Here is a 13306-nt window from a genome sequence, read left to right as displayed (position 1 = left end):
TCAAGCATGGCTGGAGGGACGTGTTGGTGATATCCAGTGTCACGAGTACCGTCTTATGAAATGGCCTGGGCTGATTGCAGCCTCGGTGTGATGTGTGCGGTGATGGCATGCAAAGCAGTTGTTGAGCTATGCAGTCTTCAACATCCATGCTGATGATCGGCAAATAGAAATTCTTCAAAGAGTCTACGGACAAGTAGTCCCCCCGAGAATCTTGGCAACTGATGAGTGAAAGGAGATGGGAGATCGGTCTATACTATTCCCCCTCGGGTCCTTTGCAGGCTTCATTAGCGGGATCACTCTGCCTGTCTTCCAGACATCGGGTACTATAAGAGTGTTCAAAGATAGGTTGAGGACAGACTGTAAGGTACTTAACTCCAGGTAGATTCAATCTCTTCAGCATCAGTGTAGAGATTTCGCCGGGGCCCAAAGCGAGAAGTTGTCCCCCAGCGTCTTGGCTAATGGTGAGAGAAGGGAAATCGGTTTGTACGATTACTCCTTGGGTCTTTTCAGTAGCGGGATTACTTTGCCTATCTACCGGACATCGGGTACTATAAGAGGTTCAAAGACAGGTTGAGGACAGTTGTAATCAGTTGTAGGAAGATCCATATTCTTCAGTATCAGTGTAGAGATTCCGCCGGGGCCCAACGCCACGTATGACATTCGTTACTTCGTCCATGGTAAATTCTAATGGCTCCCCATCGACTCGGAGACCACGGATGCAATGAATGGCTCTCTTACTAGCCTTGTCACTGTCGCGATGCTCAATAATTTGACAGTAGAACAATCTAGAGCATCTTTCCGGTTCAGTCACAGTTACATCGCCAAAAGTGACTAAGGTCCTGTCAGCCCTCTGCCGGGATTCCAGAGTGACTTAATAGCTTAATGAAGTGGCGATTGGTGTCTTCTCTGAAACCGACCTAATCGTCCTTCTTCTGATTGACAAATGTCTGGTGCTCAGAAGTTGTGAAGTCGGGTGTTCGCTACCTAGGGGAGTATGCAATGTAACGTGATGCGCATAAAACTCTCCTAGAAATAGTCGATTATGGCCACATCACAAAAGCCATCGAAGGCCACCGTAACGCAAGGGTTAGCATGTCCGCCTATGGCGCTAAATGCTTGGGTTCGAATCCTGGGGAGAATCAGCGGTGGTTGTCCCCTCTTAATGCTGGCGTCATTTGTGAGGTACTATGCCATGTTAAAACTACTTCCCAGGAGGAGGCGTAAAGCGGCACGCCGTTCGGACTCAGCTCTAAAAAGGAGGCCTCTATCATTGAGCTTAAAGACTGAATCGGACAGCACTCAGTGATATGTGAGAAGTTTGCCCCAGGTTCACATTTGGCAGAAATGGGTAGGGGTCTACCACAACACACTGTGCCGAATTTCATCAAATTCGGGTAATAAATGGATCTTTTATGGCTTCAATAGCCTACATCGGGAGATTGGGTGGTCGGTCTAAGGGCAGCTATATCCAAATATAGTCCGATCTGAATCGCACTTCACAGTAATGGGTAGGGGTCTACCAGAACTCACTGTGCCAAATTTCATCGGAATCGGAGGAAAAATTACCAAGACTTTATGTCTGGAGATCGGTCTATATAAAGGCTATATATAACTAAAATCCGATTTTATGAGATCAGAAGATCAGGTTTATATACAAAGAATACGAAATCGTCAAAAATTGTTTGGAAAATATTTTTTTACTCAAGATATCTGCAAAATTATAAATACCCAGCTTTTGGGTATAAATGGGTAAATACCCAGGTTTTTACCCAATTTACCGGGTAAATAGCTTTTGGGTATTTGCTCATCGCCCATCTGTATGAATGTTGAAAACTGTTGTTGCTGATTACCCTGGGTATTGGCTGGGCAAAGTTTATTATATCTAATCCATTATCGAACATTTCCTTATGGAGGTTACATTTTCCACCCATTAGACCAAAGTACTTCCCCTTTCCTCTTTATGTATTTAAATCTACTGAGACGATTGCATATAAGGCTTACTTTCAAGCTATTTTCCCACAATCCTTAAATGTTGTGAGACTTTTAATCACCTTGAAATAAAACAACGGCCTTGTACTTTACAGTATCAGTGTTTCTGCTTAAGACTGATTTATGAGATTTCCTTTGTAACGATTGTGGGGTGTTTGTATGTGGTTTATGTTGTTATCCAGTTGTAAAGCTCATTCACAACTCTCCTAATTTAATAAAAAAAATTATTTTCATATGGAAAACCGCAACAAAAAGAACAAAGGTTGTAAATACAAAATAAAGTTTTTATTATTAACAAACTTCAAAACTTTGCTGAAAAGCGAAACTTTTGCACCTCTAATAAGAATACAAGACGTGTTTTAATGGGAGCCAAAACATGGTTGCTTTTACCTTGCGAAGAAAATTTTCCCCTAGAAGAGTGTGTATAGAAAGCACACTTCAATATCCAGTTCAAAGAAAGTTGGCATGGTTATGCAGCAAATTCCTTTGATACAGCTGTTAATATATCAAAGGCAGTATACTTAGTCTTATATAGGCGTCTAGTTCGGCAGGGCTAAATGTAGCATATAGTCTGACTACACAATACGGCAAGTTTTCAGAAGGTTTCTTGAACTTATTAGGATACAACTTGGCTATAGCAACTTAGAAAAATTCGGTAAGACGCATAAAATCTAAAATCAATCAAGCTTTTGGTTTTCTGTGATGGTAAGGCTCCCAATGAGGTCCCTCTAGCTGCCTTTATTGTAACTTTATGTACGCTTTGATATGTGACAGATTTTCACCAGTAATTTTACTACTTTCTTTAGTGTGCACATTATATTCGTCCCTGACGACCATAACTTCTCACTTGCTTGTTAGCTCATAATTTTTAGTTTTAAGAGCATCATTTATGGGGGTTGTGAAGTCCTTTCAAAGCTCTAAGCAAAGAATATGCAAATGGGTTATGCTCAACGTTGCTATTCCTGTTGTCGTGTGCAGGCACATAGCTGCAGCTAAAACTTACAAATTTCTCTGCAATTGCAACAATTTGTGGTTAGAAAAGAAGGCAGGCGAATGAGGAGTTGGTAAACGACTTAGAAAGGAAAGGTTGAAAGTAGCTCCCACTAGGCGTGGATGTGAAAACCATAAACAATACAGAAAGCTTTGGAGAAACTAAGGGACTATGAATTGGTGGTAACGAAAACCTCTGGTATAGATCTCCAACCTTTTCAAAAGAAGTCAATATTGGATTTTCAAGCCATGAATGAAAATTCCTGAACCTAGTTCGAGATGTCTTCCTCCATTTGGTCTTTCCATAGGAGCTTAGCTCTTTTTTCTTAACATCAGGTTCATTTTCAAATGGCTTCTTATCTATGGCATCCAGTAATTATCCACTAAGTGGTTGATGGTCTGTGGCTGTTTCCAGTAGAGCGGTATATCTAGAGCCCCATATAAACCGATCTCCCGATTTGACTTCTTGGGTTCCTGGAAACCGCTATTGTAATCCGATTTGGCTGAAATTTTGATAGATCTGATCATAATATGATAGATTTTGATCATTACCTTGTTGCAGCAAAGGTTTGAGTATGGCGAGAAAAGTAAGATCTGCCCATGCAAGTATGCTGGACATTTAAAAGCTGCAAACACAACAAATGGCAGAGGCATACTCCACTCGACTGACCCAACTGCTTGATGAAAGCACTCCTTGATCCGATGATGTAATGGCGCAGTGGCAAACCATTGCCTACTCCATAGCAAATGCCGCGAAATACGTACTTGGGTACCGGAAGCCTCCTCCAAGAAACCCAAGGGTGTCGAGAAACTACTGAAGCCAAGAATGCGGCATATAGAGCAACCCTCCAATCAGTAGCAACGCGCCAGATAAAGGAGAGGTATCGGAAGAAAAGGAGAGAGGAGAAACGTCTATTCTGCAGAAAGAAAAAGGAAATGGAAAGACGTGAGTGTGAGCGAAATGAGAAGTGCAGGAGTCAGAATGAAGTCCGGAAATTCTACCAAAGAATTAAACATCAAACCGATAGCTTTAGTATAGGCACATCCTCCTGCAGAGACAAAGAAGGAAATCTGGTAACTGAAATAGATAGCATGTTGAGGATATGGAAAGAACATTTTACCCAACTGCTAGTGTCCGACGTTGGCGGCGAAGATGATACCGCAGAACCAAAACTTGATGAAGGTATAGAATGTTTACCACCTAGTCAGATTGAGGTCCAAGTAGCAGTGATCTGACTGAAGATCAACAAGGCAGCAAGAGCCGACGGGTTATCTGCTCAACTATTTAAGACCGACGGCGACACTCTGATAAGGCGTATGCATCAGTTTGTCTGCGCAATCTGGCTAGAAGAACGCATACAGGATGATTGGAACCTTAGCATACTATGCTAAGTTGCCGATTAGTGTTCTATTGTCCCTCAAAAACTTCAATTTGTGCCTTATTTTCAGAAACTTGGTATGTTAAATACACGAATGAGTTGAATTTTGTGGAATTTTTTGCAGAATCCATGGTGGTGAGTTTTCAAGATTCGGCCCGGTCGAACTTAGCTTATTTTACTTGGTTTTGTTTTTTTCAGAATAGGATGGGAATATGCATTAAGCATCTATTCACTACGTCTATTGTCGCATGCTGGGCTACAGATTCTAGCTTGGAACTACTTTCGCATATCTTCGAGGTGGACTCCCGCATTTGGTGCTTAACCATCTCCTCCAAACAGAACTGCGTCTCAACCTCCACTTTGTCGCCTGCGCCATTACGTCGGGGGTTCATATTTTTAACACAGTATTTGCTCAGCGTGTCTGGTGACTGCCTCCCAATTCCTTTCATTTTTCAAATTCTTCTGCGCTACGTTATCGGGTGAAATGTCGCCAATCAACGTCTCTTGTTCTCTGCGTCCCTCACGTTTACTTAGAATCCAGTCTTCTCGCTGGGTATTTGACCGACGACTTTGTGGGGATGATTATGTCGACTATATGCATTTCTATCTGCAGACAATGTGTAGTCTTGTCAGCAGCAGCAGCTCAGTTTTATGCATGGCCAAGTGTAATCCATGTGAGTCCAGCCTGCTCTTGAGTGGATTATAGTTTGGCGAAGTTTGCGTTGGGCCTCTTCTATATTTCTCGCCTTATCACTGCAGCGATATAGTCTGCGTAATTCACTAGATAGGTTACATTCAAAAGATCTGGCCACAATATGTACTCTGTGGAGCACCTGAAGTGACTTGCATACTTTCGGATCCGATATTTCAGGTTGTTCTTTATTATCCTCATCGAATACCCAGGTACATGGAAGCTCGTTTTGAGGGCTTGTATTGTATTACGTCTGCCCACCTCCGGCTGTTAAATGCATTCTTGATGTCTAGGTTTGCTGATAATGTACTCGGCCTCGTAAAGTGACTGGCATCTTATGACACTTGCACTGTGTCTTCTACCTCTTTATGAGATCCTATTATCGATTTTCTGGGTCAATAGAGCTCGATAAGCCTCTAATAGAAATGACTGACTTTATGTCATCCAATGGGCTAAGTCATCGGATGAGGATCTGGTTATCACTATAATCCAAATTCACTCTTTTGAAGGGTCGGGATATACAGATTATGCGAAGCAGGAAACTTCTCTAACTGAGAAGATACAACATATCATCATGGCAAGTCCATCACCTCAGAAGGGGTTGGTAAACGAACGGAGGTTTACCAAGAAATCATTAGCTGAAGGCTCTGTTCTTACAAGGTAGAGTGCAATGAATCTTGATGTGTCAAGTGATGGGTTACTGTGAGTTAAGAATAAGTCAAAGGCCAAGAAAGCGAAGAAAGCCTATCAAAGGCCTTGCTCTTACCTACGAACGTTTGTTGGTAAGAACTAGTCCTCACGCAGCGGTGAGGAAGAAGAAGAAGTGCTCCAAACCATTCTCGATGAAAGGCCTTTGCACCTGTAAATTGGATGTGGACTTTGGTCATTCTTTATGACCCCAAGTTTAGTCACTCTGCTCTGCTGGGCATATTGTTTGTATACAGCTTGACTGATTATATTTTTCTCTTCTTCTGCGTTCTGGGGCGAACACACACAATAAGCCTAGGGGTGCCAGCGTCTAAGACCTAGAATCCTATACATTCTTTCATTATTTAGATTGCTCCCAAGTGTTTTTGTATATTGAGAGAGCGTTCTGCGGAACTTGGAGGACTCATTGACCTCTTCTGAAGACTTGCAGAAACCTAACCTAGCTTGGTCTTCCCAAAGTGGTTGGAGTAACAGTTACAAGGAACCTCCACAAAGGAGGGTGGATTTAACGCTATCTTCGGAGGCCAAGTATTTGGGCGTGACTCTAGACCAGAAACTAAGTTAGAGACGAAACGTCAAAGAAATGGTCGAAAGGGGACTCCAGTCGAAACTCGTTGAGAAGGAGTTTGGAGCTAAGGGGGTGCGGACAGTGCACTGGATGTTTACGGTGGTCGTGCGACCAATTCTCACCTATGGTTGTCTGGTGAGGCACAAACCTTTGTACTATTACGCCTTTTGCAAGTGATTGGGAAGGTACAGGATACCGCGGCGGTGCTTATCTCTGGGATAAGAAATAGTGTCCCGAGAGAAGCGCTGAATGCCATTCTTGATCTTATATGTTGGGTGTGTGTGGCAATAAAGATCGCCATGAGACTGTGGGAGTCGGATATATGGCGCTCCTTTTACTTAGGTCTTTCTACTGTTCTGTATATGCGGAGCGACTGGCTATATACCAGGGGAGTCCTTCCTACTTGATGGGTTGGACATTGTTTTCAGACAAGGGAAATTTGGATTGGGGGCACCCCTCCTTCCCAGGATGGGGGCACTGGAGTAGGCGTCTTCATTGAATTTCTTGAAAACAGGGAGTCTTATAGACTTCTGGACGGGTGTAGCATCTATCAGGCGAAGGTTTTCGCGATCCTGAATGCACTGGAGACGATATAGAAACGGGAGCGGCGGCCCGATCAGAATGACATGATTACGTGGAAAGCCAGGGGGCGCTGAGAGCTCCAGCGACGGGCCGCGTGAGGTCATAACAGCTTAGAAGATACAAGTAGCTTCTTCGAACCATGAAAAAGGCTGTCTGGCTCAGCTGGGTCCCAAGCCATCAAGGGTTGGCGCGGAACGAAAGGGCCGGCGAGCTGGCACGAATGGATGGAATGAGTGAGACCATCAATGTGCAATTTTCTTTCTCTGAACATATTACTTAGAACAAGTAAAAAGGCGTTAAGTTTGGCCGGGCCGAACTTTGGATACCCACCACCTCGGGTATATATGTAAACCACCTTTCAACAAAATCCGGTGAAAATTGCATACGTTATGTCCAATAGCAATATATCGGTCTTCATGGCAGCTATATCCAAATCTGGACCGATTTTGGTCAAGTTGCAGAAAAATGTCGAAGAGCCTAACCCAACTCGCTGTCCCAAATTTCAGCGATTTCGGACAATAAATGCGCCTTTTATGGCCCCAAAACCTAAAACCGAGAGATCGGTCTATATGGCAGCTATATCCAAATCTGGACCGATCTAGGCCAAATTGAAGAAGGATGTCAAAGGGCCTAACACAACTCACTGTCCCAAATTTCAGCAAAATCGGGAAATAAAGGTGGCTTTTATGGGCCTAATACCCTTAATCAGAGGATCGGTCTATACGGCAGCTATATCCGAATCTGAACCGATCTGAGCCAAATTGACGAATGATGTCGAAGGGTCTAACACAACTCACTGTCCGAAATTTCACCAAAATCGGATAATAAATGTGGCTTTTATGGGCCTAAGACCCTAAATCGGCGGATCGGACTATATGGGGCTATATCAAGATGTAGTCCGATATAGCCCATCTTCATACTTAGCTGCTTATGGAAAAAGTTTCAGCTCAATATCTTTATTTTTAAAGACTGTAGCGTGATTTCAACAGACAGACGGACGGACATGTCTAGATCGTCTTAGATTTTTACGCTGATCAAGAATATATGTACTTTATAGGGTCGGAAATGGATATTTCGATGTGTTGCAAACAGAATGACAAAATGAATATACCCACATACCCACAAAAAGTCGAAAATGTAGAAAATTCCCCATTTTTGGTCACATTTTTATAACCACCACCATAGGATGGGGGTATACCAATCTTGTCATTCCTCGAAATATTCGCCTAAGACCCCATAAGATATATATATATATATATATATATATATATATATATATATATATATATATATATATAGTTCATTGCCTCGACGCTCTAAATCGATCTAGTCATGTCCAACCGTCCGTCCGTCTGTCGAAATCACGATAGAGGTCGAACGCGTAAAGCTAGTCGGTTGAAATTTTGCACAGATACTTGGGGATTGCAAATGGGTCGTTTGGGATTGCAAATGGGTCATATCAGTTCAGATTTAGATATGGCTTCCATATGAACCTATCTCCCTATTTGACTTCTCAGTACGTTAAGACGATCAAGAATATATACGAGTATAGTGTATGGGGATTTTGACGAATATTTCTAGGTGTTATAAATGAAATGACCAGATTGGTGGAATGATCCTATGGTGGTGGGTATAAAAATATGCTAAGTTCGGCCGGGCAAATGGAGAGATTAATTTATATGGTTATGAACCGATTTGGACCGTACTTGGCACGGTTGTTGGAAGTCAGAACAATACAAGTCATGCAAAATTTCAGCCAAATGGGATAAGAATTGCGCCCTCTAGTGGCTCAAGAAGTCAAGACCCCAGATCGATTTATATGGAAGCTATGTATATTTATATCTATTTTTTCCTTTTTTTTTTCTTACTACTTTTTTCTAGAATGAACACAATGGGCGTTAGGTTTTCGAGTGAAGCGGCTAGTAACTGAGGTTGCTAGTCGCGTGCCCTCCTTATCCTAACCTTATCTAGGATTGTTTTTCAGTATCCCATTCCCATATTTTTGCTCACTTCCACAATCATTCTGTTGATCTTCTTATTTAAAATGGAAATAATTTTGGTGTAGTGACATCGGCGTTATATTAATCGGAAATTTATAAATTTTGGGATTTTTATTCGCCTTTCCCTGGTTATTCGTCTCTTGCTAGTCTGGCGACTGGTTGTGCGCTGGTAGAATTTACAACGTTGTCAAAGCATCAAGACCTGCTGGAGAGCGCGCACGATTTCTAGACCTTTTTACCTCAAGGACTTTTCATGCGCCGCCGTTTTGCTTTTTCTTGGAAGAATGTGGGTTTTTTTTGTAAACTATGATCCAAGGGGCATACAGATTTCGAAAGGAGGTCATTTTAGCATGGAGAGGAATACTAGACCCATCCTCCGTATTCTCCTGGGAATGTGCATAGTTGGAGATTTACAAGACCCGACTAATACCCCATTTACGCTTGTTCATTAAAACTTTACTTGCTATTTAGTAAGTTGTTTGTGCGTATTGTTTTTCCCAAAAATTTTCAAACTATCCACAATCCGCAAGAAGAATGCTCGACATAATGCACAAATAATACACAAAATTTTCGTGTTATCCCACATTGTTACAGTGTGGTAGTCATTACCTATGTCTTGTCGGGTTTTCGGTTCTTTGGCTTTGTTTGACATTAATCCCTACGGCCATAAAATACATTTACACAATTTATGTTTGTGTTGCCTTGCGTTCGTTGCATACAAACACACATAAACTCTCAACAAAAGCGCATTTACCTTAATTCACCGGAAGTACGACACTTAAGCAATGCACGCCCAAGTGATTCAAAGAGAGATATTGCACTGCACTGAGGCTATTTCGTGGAAGATGATAACGTCACCAAATGCCATAGTAAAGAGATGCCATAGTGTGGGAGCCTCATATTAGCCCTGTTCTGTTTTAGTAGTTGCAGTGTTGTACAGCGCAAATTGTATGGAAATGACATCTTTGCAGTACAATGAAGTTCTAGATAAATTACAAATACAAAGGCCTATGCAGAACATTTGTATTCAGGATTGCCATGATATGGTTTTCACAAGTAGGTGTGGCCACTTGCAGAAATACCTCTATTGTGAATGACAGAATAAAATTTAAATTATTTACAGTAGACCACGGATATAAGAGCAATATAAGCAAGCACAAGAGCAAGGTGAAATCGTCTGAAGGGGCTTTATGGGTCTGTTTGAGAGTCGATGGACTCGACACAAAACTCTGATACAGGGCCGAGTTACTGTTTGTGGTTGAGGACATGATAATGGAGAGGAAGATTGTATGGACAGTGAATTCGTTTGCTTTGTTGCAAAGGGCATTACCATATGTCATACGACTTATTGGGATGATTTTAAGGAGCTGCGTTTAAATGGGCTACGTAACTCTAGGTGTCGGGAAGTTACGGTTGTTTCATACCGCAGGTGGGGATCAGTCACCCTCTTTACCCTTCACTAGTATGCGGCTCCAAGCAATGCATGCTTGCACTAAGGCTCGGCATGCCCTTCATGATGTGATTTGCTATATCGAAGGGAATTTGGGAGTGCGACTTATGTTATTTTAGAAAGTCTGCGGAAATTAATTCGCACCATATCACTCTAATTACTAAAAAGTTAACTGGAAAAAGAAAATCTTAGTCAGGAATTTCGTGCAAAAGTTTTGCAAATTTTGCCTATGAACATTCCACTGAGGAACAGGGGCAAACTTCTCACATATCCATGAGTGCAGTCCGATTCAAGTTTTAAGCTCAGTGGTAAGGGGCCTCTTTTTTATAGCCAATCCAAAAGGCGTGACAAAAATGGTACACCTCTTTGGGAAAAAGTTTTTACATGCAAAGTACTTCACAAGTGTTCCCAGAATTATTGTAGTAGGGGAAAACGACCGCTGAAAATTTATTCTAATGATCTAGTCAGGATTCGAACGCCGGTGTTCAGCGTCATCGGCGGACAAGCAAACTTCTGCGCTTCGGTGGCCTCCACTTACAAAATCCCTAATTGTGCTCCATACCACTCTCCTAAGTTGGTTCATTTCTGGTATTGCGTCCCTATCTAAGTGCCGGTGTCTTTTAGCCGCGAAAGCCGGGCAATGACTTAGGAAATGCGCCAACGTCTAATCATCTTTCCCCATGCCATCACTTGCCGCACCGATTTTGCATAAGCGAGCTCGTAGTCCTATGTGTCCCGTTATGATACCGAAAGCTATACTGACCTCCTTCTTACTTCCTTTCAGTAATAGCCTCGTCCTCTTACGATCCGGATTTCCCCATAGGATTTTCGCCGTCTTACCGACTGTTTCGCTGTTCCACAGTGTTACCTGCGCATTTGTCATCCAAGCCCTTAAGTCGGACTGGCTTCGAAAGGCTTCGGGTTAACCATGTGTATCGAAGGCAGTTGTCTTGCCTTCACTGCCAAATTGTCTGCTAAGTGATTCCCGATTAGTACGCTATGACCCGGCACCCAAATTATGCGGTTCGTGCCATGCTCAGAAAAGGCGTTAATTTCTTTTTTACACTCCGAGACTGTTCGTGACTTTACCGTCCTGGTTGCTATTGCCCTGACACTCGACGTCCACTCGTTAATACCACACCACCTCTCACGCATTCCGTGATCGCCCGGATCTCCGCCTGCAGAACAGTTTTTTGATTAGGCAGTCTAAAACAGATCTCAGTCCCTGGGTTCTTAAGGTAGATTCCCAGTCGCACTCTATCCTCTAACTATGATCCATCCGTGTGTAGCATGAACTTCCAGATCGTTATACTAGACTACAATCCAATGTTGTGCCGAGGCACTGCTGCCAAGTGCGTCACACTTGACTTCAAGTGTTGTGTCAGGTATCCGATCGGAAGCCTCTTCTATTCCTTCCAAGTTTCTAATCGTCGCCTCGACTATACCGCGATGTTGTGACCTGTTCCTATCCTCCATCCATTCACACATAATTTGTATGTCTAAGGCTCGGATTTCTAGAATGGTTTTCAGTGCTCTAATGCGCCCCACCTATGCTAAAACGACAAGTTCTCTGAAGCTATTTTTCTTCAACGCCTTCCATCAAACTACGGAGGCGTAAGTAAGTAGTGGTTTAATCCTGCTCCTGTAGAGCCAGTGGACTATCCTCGGATTCAGGCCCCATTTCGAACCTACGGCCCATATACATATGCCCAATATCGGTGTGCCTTATCAGTACGCTCCTGAATATGACACTTCCATCAAAGTTTCCTATCTAAGATCACTTGTAAGTATTTGACCTTGTCAGACATCGAGCAATAAGGAATTCGCTGGATGTCCTACTCTTTATCATGCTATCCACAATGTGGTCCATGGATTTGAGTAGAAAGGACGTAAGTCTTATAGGCCTGTAGGCCTTTGGTGTCGCATAACTTGACTTGCCGGGCTTGGGTGAAAACACAATATTTGCCTTCTGCCAGGCAAATTGCAAGTGAAAATAGTGGCCAGGTGAGGTGCCAGATAGTCGGCATTCTTTTGTAGTAACGCCGGAAATATTCAATCAGGTCTGGGTGACTTAAATGGTTATAAGCTCTTCAAAGTTCGGTCAACCTCATTATTCAAATAGTCCGGTGTCTCCGTGAGACCCGTCGTATCCTGTGGAAAATGGGATATACCTGTGGCCCGGCACCCAGAACAGGTGCATTTTGAACTGTTCAGCCATCTCGTTGAGTGATCTGCGACAGTCGAGGGAGTTTTAGTGTTCAGAAATACGTTCTCCAGGGATTTAATGGCTGCCTGGCATTATATCTTAGCCATTCCTTCACTTCCTTTATTGCAAGGATCTCCGCTTGATACATACTGCAGTGGTCGGGTAACCTTTTCGATATAACCAGTTCTAGATCTTTAAATCTAGCCATAATGTTCAGAGGCATAAGATGTAGCATTAAATTTAGTTTATCAGCCATCCATTGGATCCGGTTGACTATTGAACAGTATGTGGAATTTTGAAGCGCCGTCCACCAGACGACAATACCATACAGCATTATTGGTTTGACAACTGCAGTATGTACCCAATGCATGACACGCGGTGTAAACCTGCAACTTTTGCCAATGACTCTCTTGGAGATGTATGGGACAAGAGTTGTCTTTCTTTCCCTTTCTAAAATATTGGATTTGAAGTTCAATTTCCTGTCTAGCAAAACACCCAGGCATGCGCTTTTTATAAAATGGTACATTCTCTCCTTTCAAGGAGACTGGTGCCACTGTAGGCAACTTTTATCTCCTGCTGAGAATAACTACTTTAGTCCTGCGCGAGTTAACATTAAGACTAGTAAAAGGATATTTACTGCTGAAACTTTTTTTTATGTTCACGACGGGATTTGAAGCCAGGCGTTCAGCATCATAGACGGACATGCTAATAATTGTTCCACGGTGGCCTCCATTTCTAATAAA

The sequence above is a fragment of the Stomoxys calcitrans genome, chromosome 4, assembly GCF_963082655.1.
Source record: "Stomoxys calcitrans chromosome 4, idStoCalc2.1, whole genome shotgun sequence".
Classification (NCBI taxonomy): domain Eukaryota; kingdom Metazoa; phylum Arthropoda; class Insecta; order Diptera; family Muscidae; genus Stomoxys; species Stomoxys calcitrans.
The sequence above is the reverse complement of the archived record's forward strand: the minus strand, read 5'-3'. Positions refer to the sequence as shown.